This window comes from Megachile rotundata, chromosome 6 (assembly GCF_050947335.1).
Source record: "Megachile rotundata isolate GNS110a chromosome 6, iyMegRotu1, whole genome shotgun sequence".
NCBI classification, from domain to species: domain Eukaryota; kingdom Metazoa; phylum Arthropoda; class Insecta; order Hymenoptera; family Megachilidae; genus Megachile; species Megachile rotundata.
Window position 1 is genome coordinate 14,414,485 of NC_134988.1, and position 21,208 is coordinate 14,435,692.

General features: G+C 38.1%; 1 protein-coding gene across 1 annotated transcript in view; it reads right to left on the reverse strand.

The window, feature by feature from the left end:
• The window catches only part of Drgx (Dorsal root ganglia homeobox), a 57,807-nt gene extending 37,413 nt beyond the window's left edge, over nucleotides 1-20,394 (reverse strand). Inside the window, exon 1 of the mRNA XM_076532329.1 lies at nucleotides 19,456-20,394. The gene's annotated coding sequence lies outside the window, so the exon portion shown is untranslated. The remainder of the gene's footprint in view (nucleotides 1-19,455) is intronic.
• Nucleotides 20,395-21,208: the final 814 nt, after the last annotated feature.

Below are 21,208 nucleotides of genomic sequence, written 5' to 3' on the forward strand. Positions count from 1 at the left end.
GTGAAAAATACTAGACAAATTTTTTAAATCAGGTTTGTTAGAAGTGGATACTCGCATGAACTTCATACACCAATATCTACATTCTAATGTCTACATAAACATAATGTGTCTCATGTAATGTCTATGTCTCATGTAATGTCTATATGTCTCATATGTCTCGTCTAATGTCTATATTAGAGAAGCTTAATTACAAAATAAGAACAACAGAACGAAATAAAAGACCCAACTATCATGAACCCAAAACCCAAATAAAAAGACCGACAAAATAGCAATTTTAACAAAGAGAAAGATCGATTAAAATAATAATAGAATGCAACACAGTGGAAACAAGTAGCACGCGTATCTAAACGGGATAGAGGAGCGGGCCCAATAAGGAGCGTCCGCAATGGCTGCTCATCGATGCAGCGATATACATTAACGGGGAACCTGAGCGAGAACGAGAGCCCGGGACGAAGAAGCATTTGCTGTGATTGAATTAATCTGTCAATTTGCCAATTACACGGATGAGTTTGTTTGGTGGCTGCGGTACGCGCGTACGTTTCTCCGTGCGTCTCCGCCGCGTTCATCGATCGCAAGTGGATCGTCGGCTGTTCGCGTGTGTTACATCTCCACATATGCGTATATTTTCACGCGATACGTATACGTACACGCAACCGCGAACACCAAAAACTATACATACGTAGCCATACATACGTGCGTACACACATACGTAGACATACGTGCGTACACACATACGCGTATGTCTGTGTACATGTGTTACATCTCCACATATGAGTACATCTGGACACGAGTATGTGTACACGCACCCTGCGCGAACACCAAAAACTGCGTATGCGAACACCACGAACTACGTATGTGTATTACATCTTCGCATGTGCGTGTGCGAGGCGAGCATACGTAACCGCGTGGCTCGGGGCACAGATTCAACGAGCTCAATTGGTGCACCGAATGAGGAGGAGGATCGTATTGATTCTCCGGTTACATAGTCGCGGTGTAGAGACAGCTACGAACCGGCTGCTGCCTCCAGCGACTCTTTGTTCCAGGGGTGGCGAATTCGCTGGACCGTATGATTCAAGCTGTTCCTGCTGCGGTTTCGAGACGTCGTGTGTTTCTGGATATTTTCGGGAAATTGTTAAGTGATTGGTTCGATCGTGTTCGATCAAAAATAAGTTTCATTATTGGACCATATAAGAGGGTTATGAAGTACAGTAACTAAAGATTCTTATATGTTCTGATGTTTACATTTCCAGGTCCTTATGAGCCATATAAGTATTCATATGTAACATGTGTGACACATATGTATTTGTATCTATGTGTACATAGATCTTTCTGTCTATGTATATACCTTAGAGCATATTGTATATACCTGTATGGTTAGCTCAGTACGTCTAATGTGAACTAGTAACCAGACTACGTTCATATGTAACATGTGTGACACATATGTATGTCTATCTCTGTGTACATAGATCTTTCTGTCTATGTATATGCCTTATAGCATATTGTATATACCTGTATGCCTAGCTCGATACATCTAATGTGAATTAGTAACCAGACTACGTTCATATGTAACATGTGTGACACATATGTGTATGTGTCTATGTGTACGTAGATCTTTCTGTCTATGTATATACCTTATTGTATGTACCTATATGCCTAGCACAATAGTCTAATGTGAACAACATAGTAACTAGTCTACGTTCACATAAAAAATTGTATGTTCATATTAAAAGTAACCTAACCTCAGCTAACACTATACCACAGAAAGCAAAGTAAAAACTGCAACGAAACACATGAACCAAATTCACAAGAACTTAGAACAAACCAAAGAATCCCAAAGGACATGTTCCGTAAAATACATGAATCCCCAAAAAGGAAGCACATCTTCCGTAAAATACGTGATACCGATCGACAAACACATCAGACTCCATAGCAAATCGTACGTCTCAGCCGATTACGGCAAAGGGAATACAAAATTAGGCTATCGTATTTACCCGGCACACCATTGTACTCGCAACCGTATCTAATTTGAAGTTCGTTCCAAGACGAGAGGGAAGTTGGACTCGCGTCTGCAGGTAGATAGGCTTTCCGACGATATAATGTCGTGGAAACTGAAAGGGGGTTGAGGGCAGAAACATGGTGGGGATACGGTGGAAGTGGCAGATCGAGTGGCGGCGATGCCAGAGCCGGAGGGTGCAAGGGAACACAGGAGGATAGGGGATGCGCAGTCGAGGGTTTTGCTTCCCAGTTTCGCCCCGAGGGCACCATTTCCAGCGAAACCAAGCGCGAGTTGGGATCCGGATCCACTATATTCCAATTGCTTCCCCGTTTGATATGCGCCAATTTCGTCCAGTGTGTCGCGCCCCCTGGAACAATCTTTCCACTAACCCCTTCTTGTGGAAGTTGTTCTAATATGGAGATCTCCAGTGTCTTGTCTTCGTTATTGCTTATAGTTGCAGCAATCTTTTATATATGATCTTTTATATGTGTATTGATGCACATACTGCTGTCAACCCATGAGCTGGCGCGTGACACAAAAGATATCCCCCACCATGAGTACTTACAACGTTACATACAGGCAAATAAGAATAATAATGATAACAACTGCTGAACGCAAGTAGCATTGTCTCGCTGTTTTACACACATCAACCTCTTCATACGCCAACCCATAGGTTGACAGCGGTATGTGTTTCTGTACACATGTCGAGTTTGAAGTGGAACCCCTTAACCTATAATCTCCTAGGCAGTTAAAAAATTAGGCATTCTGTGGTGCTTAATTAAATACATCAAGCTGATTAAGTACATACATGATGGACAAATATATTGACCCTGTTATACAGTAGTTTTAACCATGATGTACAATAAATCCAGTGAAGCTATAATTTTTAATCCTGATGTACAGTAAACCTACTAACAATGTATCTTCCAATACTATTATAATTCAGGAAACAATCATTAACTACTTAAAGGAATTTCATACAAAATGGCAGCCACACATACTAACATACAGAGCTCCATCTTTGCGTTTGAAATTAATATTCAAACTTGAAATAGCAATAATTTATTTTGTACAAGAACGTAATAAAATGGCAGCCACACATACTAACATACAGAGCTCCATCTTTGCGTTTGAAATTAATATTCAAACTTAAAATAGCAATAATTTATTTTGTACAAGAATGTAATAAAATGGCAGCCACGCATATTAACATACAGACCTCCATCTTTGCGTTTGAAATTAATATTCAAATTTAAAACAGCAGTAATTTATTTTGTACAGGAACCTAATAAAATGTAGACTGAAACTTGAACTTGAATTTGAAGCTTGAACTCTGAAGTTAAAACTCTGAAGAAAATTGATTGATGGAAAATGACAGAAAATGAAAGAAAGATAGCAGTCGAAATGCTCGTAGAAATCATGCTGTTGATGAACTAGACCCAGTCAAGGTTCGTCTACTATGTAACGAGGGTGGGCTGCAAGTGTGGTGATGGAAATTTGGCTTATTCCCCTCTGTAGCTCATTATACCACGTTTACAAGCTATCCCCACTGTGTGGCTTCCGTTCAGTGAGTTCACTCGGCTTCATCGAGCTTGCATGGCTCTTCGAAATAGGTCACCGCCAATCTCTGGCGATTCTTTTGGCAAGTGAGTACCGAAAAAAAGAAGAAGATAAAATGTGAAAATGTTTTATCGCGTCACTGATAAAATTGGGGGACTTCTACTTAGAAGATATTTTCTGTATCAACTTTGCATCTGGCAAGAATGCAAGGAAATTGTATTATTAAGTATAATAAATGGTATGATTGGATATAAAATTGTACCATTGATAAAATTACCATTGAAACAATTTCTGTAAACAATCATTACAAACGTTTGAATGTAACAAAGCAGCTGAATGTAACATATGTATTAAATATTTAATAAAAAAATTACAAAAATCCTTTTCCTTCATACTTTCATAAAAATACATAAATTTAAGAAATTACATATTTTTCTAAAAATGTAAAAGTCAGTAAAGATTTGAAAATAAATTTCCCAAAATTATAAAACAAAGGTGTAATCAATGAACAGCAATAATTATTTATGTAAAGAGATTAAGAAAATCGTTTAACAAAATAATTGACACGTTAGAACAGAGATCAGCTAAAATCACGGAGGAACTTCTTATTCATTATTCACCGAAGTATCTAGCAGGGTGCAGTCGCAGAGTTGGTCGATAATCTATATAAATGATGTTCTGACGTGAAAACACGAGGACCAATGGTCACTCGTCTGCACGTGACCAGCGAATTTCGAGCCGGGATTTCAGGGAAAATAGTGGATCGGATTCAATCGAGGCGATGGGGGAAGGAAATGATATCGTGGTGAAAAGAGGGTGAGAAACGATAAACTTAAATTTGTATCTTCATAAAAAACATTATATACATCTGAAATTGTGAAAAAGGTATTAATTTTTTTCGTAAAACTTTGTAAGTATTACTGATTATCTCTGTTTAACCCTGTACCATGCAAACGCTAATCTCTTCGATTTAAAATTTAAGGAAAAATTGAAAATATTGTAAAGCAAATCGTAAAAGCTTAGACTTAATGGAAGATGTATTTTCCACCAAAAACAGAGAAGGAATGAAATATTTTATTTACAACCAGCCGATTAGACTGTTCGGCTGGTATTGTTAATCCAGGGAACATCTTTTCTGCAAAACGAAAAAGGATCTCTAGTGAATAAAATTGTAAAAAATTGTTAACCCATTTTTACTACAAACTTCTTAAATAAATAGTGTGAGTAATCTGCGAGAAATATAGATTATTAGACCTGACACGTCTTATAAGAAATACAAAATATAGAACTGTAAATACTACCCTTAAATTGCCTCTCCAAATTCAGGACTACATCTCTAAACAGATCAAACTCTACCATTTTACTTCAGCGACCTTTAGGCGTAAGAAATCTGCGAGAACAATGATTTGCAATAAACCTGCGTCGAAATGCGTCTACTAAACGTTGCAGGGTATCCCGGGTGCGGGGTTAGGAGGGCTCGTAAAGAAAGTGCTGGTAGAAAGAGGTGGAAGCAGTCAGTCAGGTAGAGAAGAAGGCAGCGAACGTGCCGGGAATGTATGGTAGACTGCTTTACTGTTACTCGACCGGGTGGAGCTTCCTCTCCACCCCCGGGACCCTTCCACCCCCTGAGCACGCTAGCTGCTGTATTATTGCCCGACCGTAAATTTCGCCCGGAAAGCGATTTAGCGAGGAAGCGGTAGGGATAAATCTTGAAAAAGTCGAAAAGCGTAAAACAGCAGCCTCGGGGCCGCAAGTGGGGTCGAGGGGGTTGAGATGGGGGTAGAGGGAGCCTCCGGAGGGTACCGATATAAGGAGGTACGCTCTTTCGATCCACCTTTCCTCTTCGTTTGCCTTCGTTCCTTTTTCCAGCTCTCTTCCCATGCGGTTTCCTATCCTCCGAGCACCTACGTGAGCTGGGGGCGTGTCTGCACCCTACTGTACAACCCCCGCGTGTGTGCCTTTCACCGTGTAAACGCGCAGCTACCCCCTTAACTGATCTTTCGTACGAACAAACGATTTCGTAGCTCGTGCATTCAAAAATATTAATTTTTCATGCTTTCGCGGATGGCTCTTATTTAACTCCTTAGGATGTGAGGATATGAGGACATGTAGGTACATATAGTAGGTACATGTAGTAGGTTCGTATGCATAGGGGTCTTAGCATGTTTAGAGATGTCTAGGATTATGTGGAGATCTAAGGGTAACGAAATATATGTATGTATATGTAGGTACACATATGGGTATATATATGTAACATATAGACACATGTCTAGTAATACATGTAGGTCTGAAGACATAGAGATCTAATGATGCAGACATTGGGTGACATGGAAGTATAAGGATATAGATGTTTAGAGATCTTGCAATCTATGGACAGACGATATAGGAACATATGAATATGAAGATACAGACACCTAGGCAATCAAAGAATCTTGATATCCACATATGTAGATATAAGTATGTGGAAACGTACAAGGGATGTAAGGATCCAGGTGTCTCCAGATCTCCAATCCTCCTAAATAATCAAACTTCCAACGTTCCTAGACTTGAGTCCACAATATCCCTATATCCTAACATCCCTAAATCTCCACATCTATTAACCACAACATGTCCAGCTACCAAATACAAAGAACCATCATCAAAACATAAAAATTAATCAAATCTCAACTCGAAACAGAAATAACCGTCCTATTAATTTCAATCGAAAACAATGAATATCACATCACGAAATTATGTTACACTTCCTATGAATCGAAATCTATCATAACCTAATAAAAAGTGAATAAACGCTAACCGTTTGCAGTGGTAACAACTTTAGCGATCGAGCGGCAACGGCACTTGTGTACGGTAAACGAGCAAGAACACAAAGTTCAAAATCATCAAGCGCGCGCGCTTCTCGTGTATCGATCAGATCGATCGCGAACGATTCGAGGAACGTTCTACGAGCAAGAACTTTCGACCACGCGACACGACGCGATACGGTCTCGAACGAAATTGACTCTTAATCGTAGTGGCGCCACGCGGGCATGAATAATTGCCGGCGCCAGGAACGAATTCGACGACGGATAATGCGGCAATCCCTGAATCGGGTCGTATCACTTATTCAGCGGCTACCAGCAGTTCGTACCGCGTTGTGTGCTCGAAACTGTGGATCTGCAAATCGTATTAACCTGCCGCGCGAGAAAAAAAAATATCACCCTTTGAATCTCATCGCCGCACCGTCGGGATTTTACCTCGCACTGATTTATTATGATTTCTCGCTGGTTTGAGCAGTCGCTATTTTTTTATGTGTTTTGTCATTTAGAATGTTAGAATCTTAGGTGTGAGGCGAGGTAGGGGTGTGCAAGGATATAGGGATGTTCAAGGATATGGGGATGTTCAAGGATATAGGGATGTGCAACGATGTAGGGATGTGCAAGTTGGAGGTTAGAGACTTAGGATGTTCTTTAGGATGTGGAGATATGGGGTCTAGAGTTAGGGGAATGTAGGAGTATGGAGCTTGTGAAGATGTGTAGTGAAGAGGACATGTGTAGAGGAATGTGTAGTTATATGGGGATGAAGGGGTAGTCTGTGTGGGGATGTTGGAATAAGAGAATGAGGAGGATCTAAGAATGTGGAGGTTAACATACGGATTAAGTGACATGTGGATCTGCAGATGTTGGAATTTAGGGATGTGGGAACCTAGGAATGTATGTAGATCTTATGGTATGTGGATGAAGAGGTAGGTAGATGTATGGAGATCTAAGGATATATCAACTTATTATATGAGTGTGTAGATGAGCACATGTGTGAATGTGTAGGTGAACACATATGTGTATGAGTGCGTAGGTGAGCACATATGTGTATGAATATATAGGTAAGCACATGTGTGTGAATGTGTAGGTGAACACATACATGTGTGAGTGTATGGATGAGCACATATGTGTGTGAGTGTATAGGTGAGCACATATGTGTGTGAGTATGTAGATGAGCACATATGTGAATGAGTGTATGGCTGAGCACATATGTGAATCTTGTAACATGAAAATAATATGAAAAGTGAAATATGCATCTGGGTATATGGAGATCTGAGTCTAGGGAGATTTGAGCCTAGGGAGATCTGAGTCTAGGAAAATTTGAGTCTATATAAATTTACCAGTACAGTCGTCATCCTTAAAATAACCAAATAATTAAAAATTCAATAAAAATTCAGTGCCCGAAATATTATGAAAAAAATGTATAAAAATATTTAACATTAAAAAACGTAATAACTTCATGAACGAAATGATTTACTCGTAGCGAATAATAAAAATTATCGGATTGTCCTGGAGGTTTTTTAATCGATAGCAGTTCGATTTATCGAGAACCCTCCCAGGCAATATTTCCATCGAATTTTTCTTGGCTCGAGCGTTGCGCAAGTGGTCGTAATACAATGTTACGCCCGTATTGAATTAAATATCGCGAACAGAGACACCAATGAACCAATGCGAAATTAAATTAAATTTAAGTTACTTAAGCGCAATTTAGAGCGAGCTATCCGCTTTGCTTCAAGCGCATTAAACGCATCAGCCTCTGTAAGTGCGTCGTTCAATTGTCGTGCATGCGCAGGCTTAACTGTTCTTCCATTTTCTTTTTTCCACAGCAAAAAACGCCCGTTTTCCGACGAATTTTTTGGCTCGACTGCGTGGAAAGTGCTCGCGCAAACAAATCGATCAATTTGTAGTTAAATCAGACAGGCTGGTTACGCTCTCGACGAGCGCTTCTCTGTCAACACCGACGTCGTTGATTTATTTAAATTCGATTTAAATCCCGGCCTGCTGTGCGCTCTTTGCGCGAAAATAATTGAACACCAGCCTTCGCTCTTGCATTTTACGGGTCCGTTCATTTTAGGGGAGATTGGAAAAATTTGGGGAAAATCGGGAAATTAGGTTTTAATTATTTAGAGGGTGGTTTTGGGATAGGTTGGTGTTAATTGGGATTGTTAGGTTAATAAGTCTAGGAAGTAGAGGAAGTCAAGGTTCTCAAGATTCCAAATTATCAAATTTCCAATCTCTCAAATTTCCAAATTCTCAAATTTCCAATCATTCAAATTTCCAAACTCTCAAATTTCCAATCACTCAAATTTCCAATTTCTCAAATTTCCAAACTTTCAAATTTCCAAGCTCTCAAATTCCCAATCTCTCAAATTTCCAATCCCCCAAATTTCCAATCTCTCAAATTTCCAATCACTCAAATTTTCAATCTCTCAAATTTCCAATCACTCAAATTTCCAATTACTCAAATTTCCAATCTCTCAAATTTCCAATCTCTCAAATTCCCAATCTTTCAAATTTCCAATCACTCAAATTTCCAATCTCTCAAATTTCCCATCTCTCAAATTTCCAAGCTCTCAAATTTCTAATCTCTCAAATTTCCAAATTCTCAAATTTCCAAATTCTCAAATTTCCAATCACTCAAATTTCCAATCTCTCAAAATTCCAATCTCTCAAATTTCCAATCTCTCAAATTTCCAATCACTCAAATTTCCAATCTCTCAAATTTCCAATCTCTCAAATTCCCAATCTTTCAAATTTCCAATCACTCAAATTTCCAATCTCTCAAATTTCCCATCTCTCAAATTTCCAAGCTCTCAAATTTCTAATCTCTCAAATTTCCAAATTCTCAAATTTCCAAATTCTCAAATTTCCAAATTCTCAAATTTCCAATCACTCAAATTTCCAATCTCTCAAAATTCCAATCTCTCAAATTTCCAATCTCTCAAATTTCCAATCACTCAAATTTCCAATCTCTCAAACTTCCAATCTCTCAAATTCCCAATCTTTCAAATTTCCAATCACTCAAATTTCCAATCTCTCAAAATTCCAATCTCTCAAATTTCAAATCTCTCAAATTTCCAATTTCTCAAAATTCCAATCTCTCAAATTTCCAATCTCTCAAAATTCCAATCTCTGAAATTTCCAATCTCTCAAATTTCCAATCTCTCAAATTTCCAATCTCTCAAATTTCCAATCACTCAAATTTCCAATCACTCAAATTTCCAATCTCTCAAATTTCCAATCTCTCAAATTTCCAATCTCTCAAATTTCCCATCTCTCAAATTTCCAATCTCTCAAATTCCCATCTCTCAAAATTCCAAATTTCCAAATCCCACCTTCCCTCTCCCAAATCCCCAAAATCCCAATTTCCAAAATTCCCACCCTAAAAAAAATCACTCCAATAAAAACATCTCCTTCATACGATTCCCTGAAACATTTCTGCTCCGTCAATAAAGTGATCGAATCAACCCGTCCGCCATTCTTATCGTAAATTAATAGGAAATCAGATCGGAACGTCAGATCCATAAATTCATTAGCCGATACGCGATGAAATCTCTTTTCTAGTTAATTTCCAACGGAGAACGTATCCAAAGAGAGTCGCAACACGACGCTTTCAATCGACGTTATTAATTAACTCGAGTTGGTATTAATCGTCGAGATACAAAGTTAATCGTTCATTGCGTTCCCATCAACTGATCGCGTTAGTTTCGAACGTTGCTTACATAATTTGCCAGTAGATTGCTATTTAACCGTGTTACTTTCAATCGACGTCGCCTTCAAAGAAAAAACCCGGTTGCTGCTTGCCCAATGAGTTGATTATTAATTATAATTCAATTGATTTTTCCTGGTACTGCAAATATTTCTCTGCTCTATCGTTAATCGTAATATCTGACTACATTCATTTTTCTGGCTTCTCGAGCTCTTACATTTTCTCTTTGGGAATTGGGTTTTCGAATATCGAAATTATTTAAAATATTGGTGTGTAATATTATTTGTAATATTATTTCGATATTTGATGATTGTAAAAATAATTGTGTGTTTTAATTGAATTAAAATTTCTTTTTTTATGAAATTAATATATCTTGTTTTGTTGTGTTGAATTTTGTGATAATATTGATAGGGTTGTATTAAAAGTTACATGGGATATATTTATCAGTGTTGAACGTTGTTTAGATGACATTTCTGGAAAATAATTATTTTGATCATTTATATCATTTGCATGTTGTATGAAATAGTTATGAATAATTTATTTCATCATGAAAATTGATTACTCATATGTTGAAATTTATTTAGTGTATATGTTTATATATATTACTTATTTAAATGACATTTCTGGAGTCCTGTATTTCAAGTGTAATAATCTTACAACTTGTACTTATTTTTATGAAAAAATAATTTTAGGGATTTGTTAAAAAACTTGGAAAATAAAAGAAGAAGAAAATGGTCAATTTTCTGAAACAGAAGATTATAAAGAATTATAATGTTCTTAATTTAAAAGACAGTAAATAACAATTTTATAACAGATAAGAATTAAATTTTCTTATGCGAAATAACTGTCGAGGAAATGTTCGAAGGATTATTTACACTCGCAGCTAATTAACAGATATTTTTTTCAATAACGTTCAAACCGGAAACATCTTTTTGCACCGATTCGAAGGAAAATTTATTAGATATTTATAAACGGTTCTGTTGTTTAATCCCGTACAAGGAACGACAAGAGTTCATTGCAAAGAAAATAAAGCAATTAGAGAATATTTTCTAAATGCAGACACATTTAAAACCATAGTGGAAGATTTTCATTCTCGCTAATAGAGATCGTTTAAAGGATTTTATTGACATTTTATGATGCTTAGTCACTGTTCGTTTAACTCAATAGAGTAAATTTAAACGTTTCTAGAAAATACCACGGACAATACGATTTAATCAAACTTATTGCAGGTGCTTAATTTATTTTGAATTTGATTGATAATTTGGGGAGCTGAGGATTTTGGGGAATTGGGGTTTCAGATTTTGGGGATTTAGGGGAATGGGGATTTGGGAGATGGGAATTTAGGAGGTGGGAATTTAGGAGATGGGGATTTAGGAGGTTGGAAATTGAGGAGATTGGGAATTTAGGAATTCACAATTTTGGAGAATTGGGATTTGAAATTTTGGGAATTTAGAGGAATGGGAACTTAGGAGATGGGAATTTAAGAGATTGGGAATTTAGGAGGTTGGAAATTTAGGAGATTAGGAATTTAAGGAATTGACAATTTTGGGGAATTGGGATTTGAAATTTTGGGAATTTAGGGGAATGGGAACTTAGGAGATGGGAATTTAAGAGATTGGGAATTTAGGAGATGGGAATTTAGGAGATTGGGAATTTAGGAGATGGGAATTTTGGGGAATTGGGATTTGAGATTATGGGAACTTAGACTAGTGGGAATTTAAGAGATTGGAAATTTAGGAGATTGGGAATTTAGGAGATTGGGAATTTAGGAGACTGTGAATTTAGAGAACTGACAATTTTAGGGAACTGGGATTTGAGATTTTGAGAACTTAGAGTAGCGAGAATTTTCCTAAATTTGAGGATGGGAATTTAAGAGATTGGGAATTTAATAGACTACGAATTTAGAGAACAGGAAATATAGAGAATAGGTATTTAGGGATATCGGGACTACCAAGAGACCAAAGAACCCAGAGTTCCACATGTTTCCCCATGCGTCACGAAGACTCGTTCCTAAACCTCAAGGATGAATTGGCGTCTTTCACGCCGAAATCAGTGAGAAGGCATGCAGAAAGGTGAATCGCACGATAAGATTTGACGAGCTCGCGAGTGTCCTCATCCTCCGGTTACGTAGGCATACGTATGCGTCTAGAGGAAGTCAGCACACCGTGCATGGCGTAGAATAAACGGTCAGTGACGCGCGGTAATGGCCGACATCCTAATCCTGGCCCCCTACAGCTTAATGCCATACACTCCGCAATGATAATGCTGTGTGTGCTTTTTGTCATTACCAGTCGCCATGCTATCCCGTAATGAGCACCGTCCACAACTCCTTCGCTAGGATTCTCCGAATGCGTAGCCTTGTGTCTGCGATCGCTGGAGTTCTTCATTCGTTTCCGGTTATGTAGAATCATATGTGGAATGTAGAATCATGCATTGAAATGGTGGAAGTTCGTATGTTGCATGTATAATTGTATGTTGGAAGTAGGGTTATATATTGAAGTCGTATGATGATGGTAAAATCATATGTTGAGAATCATATGTGGAAAGTAGAGTCACATGTGGAAAGTACATTCATATGTTGCAAGTATAATCATGTGTTGGGAGTACAATCATATATTGAAAGTATAGTCATATGATAAAAGTACAATGAAATGTTGAAAGGTGCAAGCATATATTCCAAGTGGAATCATATGTGGAAAGTACAATCACATGTGAAGAGCACATTCATATGTGGCAAGTATAATCATGTGTTGGAAGTACAAAGATATATTGAAAGCAGAGTCATATGATAAAAGTACAATGACATGTCGAAAGGTACAAGCATATATTCCAAGTGGAATCATATGTGGAAAGTACAATCACATGTGGAGAGCACATTCATATGTGGCAAGTATAATCATGTGTTGCAAGTACAATCATATATTGAAAGCAGAGTCATATGATAAAAGTACAATGACATGTTGAAAGATGCAATCATACATTGAAAGTGACTCATATGTGGAAAGTACAGTGACATGTGGAGAGTGCATTCATACATTGAAAATACGATCATATGTAAAAAGTAGAATAATATATTAAATGTGGAGTCATATGATGGAAGTATAATCATATGTTGACAGTAGAATTACACATTGAAAGTGGAATCATATGTGGAGAGTGCAATCACATGTGGAAGGTACAGTCATACATTGAAAGTAGAATTATACTAAGTTCAACAATTATTAATTGTCTAAATTCCTACATTTGCATATCAATGAACTGTCTGCATTAACCTTGTCCAACCACAAAAATTTGCAGAATTCCAACCTTCTAAATCTATAAACTAAACAATTTCTCATCATCTATTGTCCATAATTAAAAAATTATAAGAGGATAAGTCCACAATTAAAAAATGTCCCAATTCAAAACTGCCTATGTCCCCCAATTCAAAACTGCCTACGTAACCTAAAAATCTCCAAAAGTCTCTACAAAAAGTCAACGATAAACGCAATGTTCGAAAAATGGGAAAACGTGCTGGCAAAGAAACGTAAGGAACACGCGTGATCGTAACGGGACTGACGTCACGGGTCTTGACCTCCCCATTTGTACGTATATAGTGGCGTCCTGAGCATCATCTGCGGGCCCAAGACGAAGAAAGACGAAGAGGAAGAGGAAAAGAGAGGTGGCCCGCAGCTGCCGCCTTGGCTGCCAACACAATAATATCTAATTAATTTATTAATGAGGTTAAGTTGGCAGGATTGGACGGCAGACAGCGCGAGCCGCCGTTGGAGCATTTTACTGGAACGTTGTCTTGCCTGCTCTCTTCAGCATCTCGTCGCGAGAATGAATTAAGCTTAATCAGAGCGAAAGTGTCGGCCGCGTGTGCGATGTACGGACATTGCAGGGCTAACCCTTCGTCTTTTTTTTTTTAGACACCTTTTTTGTAATATACTCTTTATTTTGGTAGATTTAAATATTTTGGGTTTAAGATGGATGATCTTTACTGAGTGATAAGATGGATGATTTCTAATGGGTGAGGTAAGATAGGTGTGTTTTAATGGATGGAGTTTATTATTTATTGATGGGGTGGGAGAGAAGAGTGGTAATAATTATATTTGGGTCTGAGAGACTTTGGAGGGAAATTTGGGTCTAGGGAGATTTTGGGGAGAATTTGAGCAAAGTTTATGGAGGGGTTTGGTTTTTCGAGAGTGGAACTTTGTGACTCTGTAAGCTTGAAATCTTGAAATTTGGAACTTTGGGGTTGGAGAGACTTTGGAATTATACCACTTTGGCATACTTCAGTTTTTAAACTTCCTCCACAAAATAAAAAATCTCCATAAGTATTCAAGTTATATTAAAATACAAAATCTCCTTATAAAAATATTTAAAAAGTAAAAATAATACCGCCTAAATAAAAAGAAATTATATAGTAATGCAAAGTACAAAAAAGTGACTAAATAATAATAAGAATTTGTGAAATAGCTTAGTAAACAACAGCAAGTGCCACCAGTGATAATTTAATCGATTACCCTGCAATATTTAATTTTCGTGAATATTCCATTTGACGAATAGAATCACAATTGAAACGATCTCAATGTATGTATATTTATACTGACTGTCAGCTTGAGTCTGCATGTCAATTAAATCCATCAATTACACTGAACCGTTTAACCCCTGTCTATACCGTACTGCTGTTTTGCTGGCAATGGGTTTAATATGCTATAATGTAAGATTTCTTAAGTCAGTTTTTCTATGTCAGCTTTTACGATTACCAATTTAGATGCGAAGGACATAACCTCAATTCGTAATTCAATTGATATTTATTTTAATTGTTGATATATTACTTTTGTTTCAATTTGAGGATTTGGGGATTTTTAAGTTGGGGAATTTGGGAATTTGGGGATTTGGAGATTTAGGGATTTAGGGATTTAGGGATTTTTAAATTAGGGAATTTGGGAATTTGGGGATTTGGGGATTTGGGGATTTGGGGATTTGGGGATTTGGGATTTAGGGATTTGAGGATTTTGGAATTTAGGGATTTTGGGATTTGGGGATTTTGGAATTTGGGAACTTGGGAATTGGGGAATGTGGAAATTGGGGAATGTGGGAATTGGGGAAGGTGGGAATTGGGGAATGTGGGAATTGGGGAAGGTGGGAATTGGGGAATGTGCGAATTGGAAAATTATGGAATTGGGAAATGTGGGAATTGGAAAATTATGGAATTGGGAAATGTGGGAATTGGGGAATGTGGGAATTGGAAAATTATGGAATTGGGAAATGTGGGAATTGGGGAATGTGGGAATTGGAAAATTATGGAATTGGGGAATTATGGAATTGGGAATTATGGAATTGGGGAATTATGGAATTGGGGAATTATGGAATTGGGGAATTATGGAATTGGGGAATTATGGAATTGGGGAATTATGGAATTGGAGAATGTGGGAATTGGGGAATGTGAGACTTGGGGAATTATGGAATTGGGGAATGTGGGAATTAGGAAATATCAAAATTTGAAAGAGTGGAAATTTGCAAATTTAGGAATATAAGTACATGTAAATTTAAGAATTTCCAAACTTCCAAACTCCAAAAGACCCAAAAATTCCAAATCCCTCAAACCTAACCTCTCCCCCTCACCTCCCACCAAATCTCCCAAACCAAATTACCTTCCCAACCACACCTAAAAGCCCACATTCCCAAAAATTCGTCTGACAATCCCTAAACCCAACAATCCAACATTAAACACGACACTCAAAAACATCGTTGGCATTCACGACGACAAACAGCAACGGGATACTCCATGGTGGTTTTCGGTGAAGCTGCTCTTTATGGTCACGTAATAACCGACTGGCCGTTGAGGGGATTTTCGCGGGCAAACGTAGAGGAGAAGTAACCGAACGAGCTACGGAAAAGAGGTTGACGATGATGGGTATAAGGGCGGCTGTCCGAGCTCGTTTTCGTCAGGCAGCACCGTGAATCCCTCCGGGGACTCGAGCGGCAGCTGTCTACGGCTAAAGCTCTTCCGCTGGAAAAACCTGCTGGAAACTTAACGCGGTACGATTTTTGCCAAATGATTCTTCTTTGTGTCCTCGGTTATGTGGATGATCTTGCAAGGTTGATACGAGTGATATGACTCGAGGTTCATTCGGCAAGTTTGGGGTTCATGTGTTGATGGTATTTGGAGAAAACTTACAGTGAGTTGATATAGAAAGCTGGTATAATACAAAGTTAATATATTGCAAGGTTAGTATATTGCAAAGTTAATATATATTGATCGTAGGTTACATGTGATGTTGATGGTTGAGGAGATCAAGTTTTATGAAGAGTGGTTTGTAGGGTTATTGTATTTTGGGTTATTGTAAACTCGGGATGTAGGGGATTGAAACGCCGATTTGGGGATATAGGAATTTGGGGATGTGTGGATTTGGCAGTGTGCAAATTTGGGAATGTAGAGATTTGGGGATGTAGGTGTTGGGGAGCGTAGAGATTTTGGGATATAAGGATATGGGGATGTAGGGATTTGGGGACGTAAGAAATTGGGGATATGGAAATTTGGGGATGTAGGAATTTGGAACCTTGAGAAATTGGAGGACGTGGAAATTGGGGGACTTAGAAATTTGGAACCTTGAGAAATTGGTGGACGTAGAAATTTGGAACCTTGAGAAATTGGGGGATGTAGAAATTTGGAAGCTTGAGAAATTGTGGGACGTAGAAATTTGGAACCTTGAGAAATTGGGGGATGTAGAAATTTGGAACCTTGAGAAATTGGGGGATGTAGAAATTTGGAACCTTAAGAAATTGGTGGAGGTAGAAATTTGGAAGCTTGAGAACTTGGGGGATGTGGAAATTGGGAGACGTAGAAATTTGTAACCTTGAGAAATTAGGGAATGTAGAAATTTGGAAGCTTGAGAAATTGGGGGCGTAGAAATTTGGATCCTTGAGAAATTGGGGGATGTAGAAATTTGGAAGCTTGAGAAATTGGGGAATGTAGAAATGGGAGGGCGTAGAAATTTTGAACCTTGAGAAATTAGGGGATGTAGAAATGTGGAAGCTTGAGAAATTGGGGTAAATAGAAACTTAAAACCTTGAGAAACAGTCACTCAATTAAAGTGTATTAGACGCGCGTATAAAAAATTAATTATAAGAATGCATAATATGTGCATAGAGTGAAAACATCAGAATGGTGTCATGAAACTATTTACACAAACGACAGTTTTTCTGAAGATAAATTGATTCTCCATAAAATTTCGATTAACAGTTAGCTAACGTGAATATCCCAGTTAATCAGGGCTTTTATATCTTTCCAGTTTAAGGATATTGCAATCATGCACATCCGGTTACTAATCGAGAAAACGCCGTGTGTTTATGCGAATCACTGTACTATTAAAGTTACTGTTATGGAAATACCGATTAATATTATTGCCAGACCTGAATTTTATTTGATAGAAGAAATAGCTGTTTCGAATAATATTTCAATCTGTTATTCTCGATACTGTTATTTCACCGTTTTATTCGTTTAGTTTATGGTTTTTGATTAGCTTGAATGCCCCAGTGAAAAGAGACGTGTATGGTCAGACACTTTATTAAGAACCGATAGTTAATTTTTCAATTTTAGAATTATTTACCGATGTCGTTAATTTAATATTTATAGAGTTCTACTTCTTTCGTTTATAATCTCACTTTATGGGATTAAAACTGAATTTACATAATTACTGTTCGTAGTAATTGCTTTGAGTTGCACTTAATAAAAGTAACGAAATATTACAAAAATAATTATATAAAAGTTAGGAATTTGTCAGAGCAAATCTGTCAAAAATTAATATAAAATTAACATAACATTTTACAATTATATATAATATTTTTAAACTTCTTCGCTCATTTTTGTTATAGACCCTCAAATTTTGATTTACTTTCTCAATTATTTCGCAGTACAACCTTCAGATTCCTGTCCGTCGGACAGCAGAGTGTTCGAAGTCCATTTTATTCAACAATTCTCGAACAAGTAATTCAAAACTACTGCAGACTACTACAAAACTATTGCATTTATTTGTTTATTAACGTTTATTAATTTTAACATTGTCTGCAAATTTGCATCAACATGAAAATGAACCCTTCGATATTAAATCCTCGTAAACTTCAATTGTTTTTCATGAATCTAATAAAATTTTTACTTAAATCTTATTTTGGGTTATTAACTGATTATACAGCGTAAAGACTAAAAAAAAAACAAGAGAACAATGTAAGTTGATTTCGCAAAATAAAAGCTTATGGCACGTTTATATCAAACTGCAACTATCAGACTTAACAATTCCCTGCTGCAACAATCGTACCGAAACGATTGAAACACTTGATTCTTCCGAATATTATCCAATTTTCTCAAGCACCCATCAAACATAATTGAAAATATAGCCAAATGCTATTAGAGCAAGTTCAAACTGGCAAATTAGCTTGGTTCAAACCAGTTACACTCAAAGGAAGCCCTTCCTGAATTAATTTATTTGAGGAGAGCCCTCATGTGGCTACTCAGAATGAATCACATGTGCACTCTATCTATAACTTCTCAAAATTCATATCGTTTCATGAGGAAAATTCATGATAATATACTTTGATACTTTCTGAACCTTTTGACTCATCAGAACAACATTAACAATATTATTCAAGTGACTTATCAGGACAATATTAACAATTAGGTTTTAAAGTGTATTAGCAATTATAGGAATTATTGAGGTGCTATGAATATTTTATCAGAGTGCATTCAAATTTTTAGTTTTGATTTTAGTGTTCACTTATTTTAGTGGTTTGAACAATTTTTAATCTAAAGAGGATGTTTTGTGAAGATTATCATGTTTATCAAAGATCATTCTTGACAAGGATCATCATACTCATCAAGGATCAACATCCTCATCTAGGATTATTAACATTCTTGTCAAAAGTCATCCTCATTCCTTCTTCATCAAGGATCCTACTTGTCAGGAATCATCCTCGTGAAGAATCATCACCTTTCTCATCAAGGATCATACTTGTCAAGATTCTTCATCAAGGATCATAATAATCCTCCTAAAGGATCATCACCTTCCTAAAAACTCATCCTCGCAAAAAATCACTCCAACGAATAATCATCTTCATAAAAAATCACTGTTCAAATATCATCTCCATAAAAAATCATCCTCATCAAGAATTATCCTGATGAATCCTCAAGAAGGATTCTCATCCTCATAAATAATTTTCAACAAGAATTATCCTCAAACCTTAACAAATCCTTAAAAATCACCCTTACCTCACAAAGAATCATCCTCATCAAAAATCACCGTCAAGACTACCCTAAACTACCTCAAGCTACCTCAAACTACCCCAAGCTACCTCAAAAACATCCCAAAACAAGAATACAGAATATAAAAAGAAAATAAACAAGTGTTTACCTTGACCAGAGGCGGACTGTGCGTGGGGGGATGATAATGTCCCGAAGAAGGGCTCGCGGGCGGCCCCGCGCCCCCGGGCGAAATGGTACCACCTCCGGAGGTGAGAATCCTGGACTCGTGGCTGAACAACACTTTCCCGATTTCTTCCGCACTTTTGCGGATCACCTTCGATCTTCCGATCTCCTATTTCGATCGCAAGCTCCACGATCTACCTCGACTACTCGTTTCACCAAACTGTGCTAGGTTCACAATTGTCAGATGTCTTTATTCACGGTGTTCTGTTATCACAACACGCTTGTCCATTAGTCAATATCGTTCGATAACTGTTTGAACAAATTTGCACTTTGAGTTTGATTCACTGTTTGAGGTTGCTTGTCATCACAAGTTAGGAAAGTTTATGAAAATTCGAACTGATGGACCTAACTGAACTTGCCATCTGATGTGTCTTGCAGCTGATTGATCTTCCAAGTGATTAGAGTTCTAACTGATCAAGGTTCTAACTGATCAAACTTCTAACTATTCAACTGTCCAACTGATCAACCTTCTAACTGATCAACCTTCCAACTAATCAAACTTCTAACTGGTCAAGTCTTGATTCACAAAGGTAAACCAGGTAACGATTGTTCTATTCACTTGTTATGGTCCAGACGTGACTTCTACGACTAGAGTAGAAGACTGTCAACGTTTCAGAGTATGAAGTCCCGATCACAAGATTCACTGAGATCGTCCAGTATCACTAAGGGCCCACATGGACCGTGAACGAAATAAACATCGTATCCGGCGACACATGTCCATAAGAGGCAGTCCTCCTGTGGGACAACTCGGTTGTCCCGTTGCGAGTCGAGCGTGCACTGATCCGAATGTGGAGGCGACCGGAAATCGCGGACGGGATCGTGGAGGACGAAAAACCGGAGGAATCGCGTTTGAACCGTCGAAGAGGGTCCCAGCTGAATTGTGTGTCGCGTACGTTGAGGCAGGCTGCGAAAGCGTGCTCGATAGGCGGAACCACGCAGGCGTCGAGCGGATCGCGAGGCGTGGTTTCTGATTCCTCGTCTCTGTTCGACCATCCGGACTGATCTCGTCAGCGGCGGCGTGTGTGCGGGGGTGGTGGAGCCGCCACGTGGTTTTATTGGCCAAATAACGCGTACGACAAACATCCCTACTTCGGCTACGAAGTGTCTCCCTGTGTGTTGTAACTCACCCTCGGTAGCTACGCGTAGCACTTTGGACGAGAGGAGAGGCAATAGTCGTCATGGTGTAAATCGTGTTTACCCCTCGTCCATAGTGATTCTCTCTCGTGTGTATCAGCTACCGCCTTTCTCCTCTCGTGTCGTACCGTCGCCGCTTCGTTCCGCTCCTTCTCTCTTTATTGCCTTTTCTCTCCTCGCCTCTGGCTGCCGCACACGCTTGTCCTCGCGCGGTGTCTCTTCCTTGCGCTGCGATAAAGAAAGAGGTTATTCCGCACGAATATCGGGTCTTATTCGCCCCACGATTAGACGGATTTAACTTGCTTCACAGATTCAATTCGTTCTGAGATGTTTGAACATGTTTGGAGACTTGAAATGAGATCGAGGGAGGTTCTTCCAGGAGGACGTGATTGATAAGGTATGAAAAGATGATTGAATTTTTTATTTCGGTTCATGGGTCTGTTTGAACATGTTTGTACGGACATGACATCGAACAGGTCTGGAAGAAGTCAAACTGCTGAGGAATAAAAAGACGATTTCTTCTTTTGGTTGGTTTGATAAGTAGT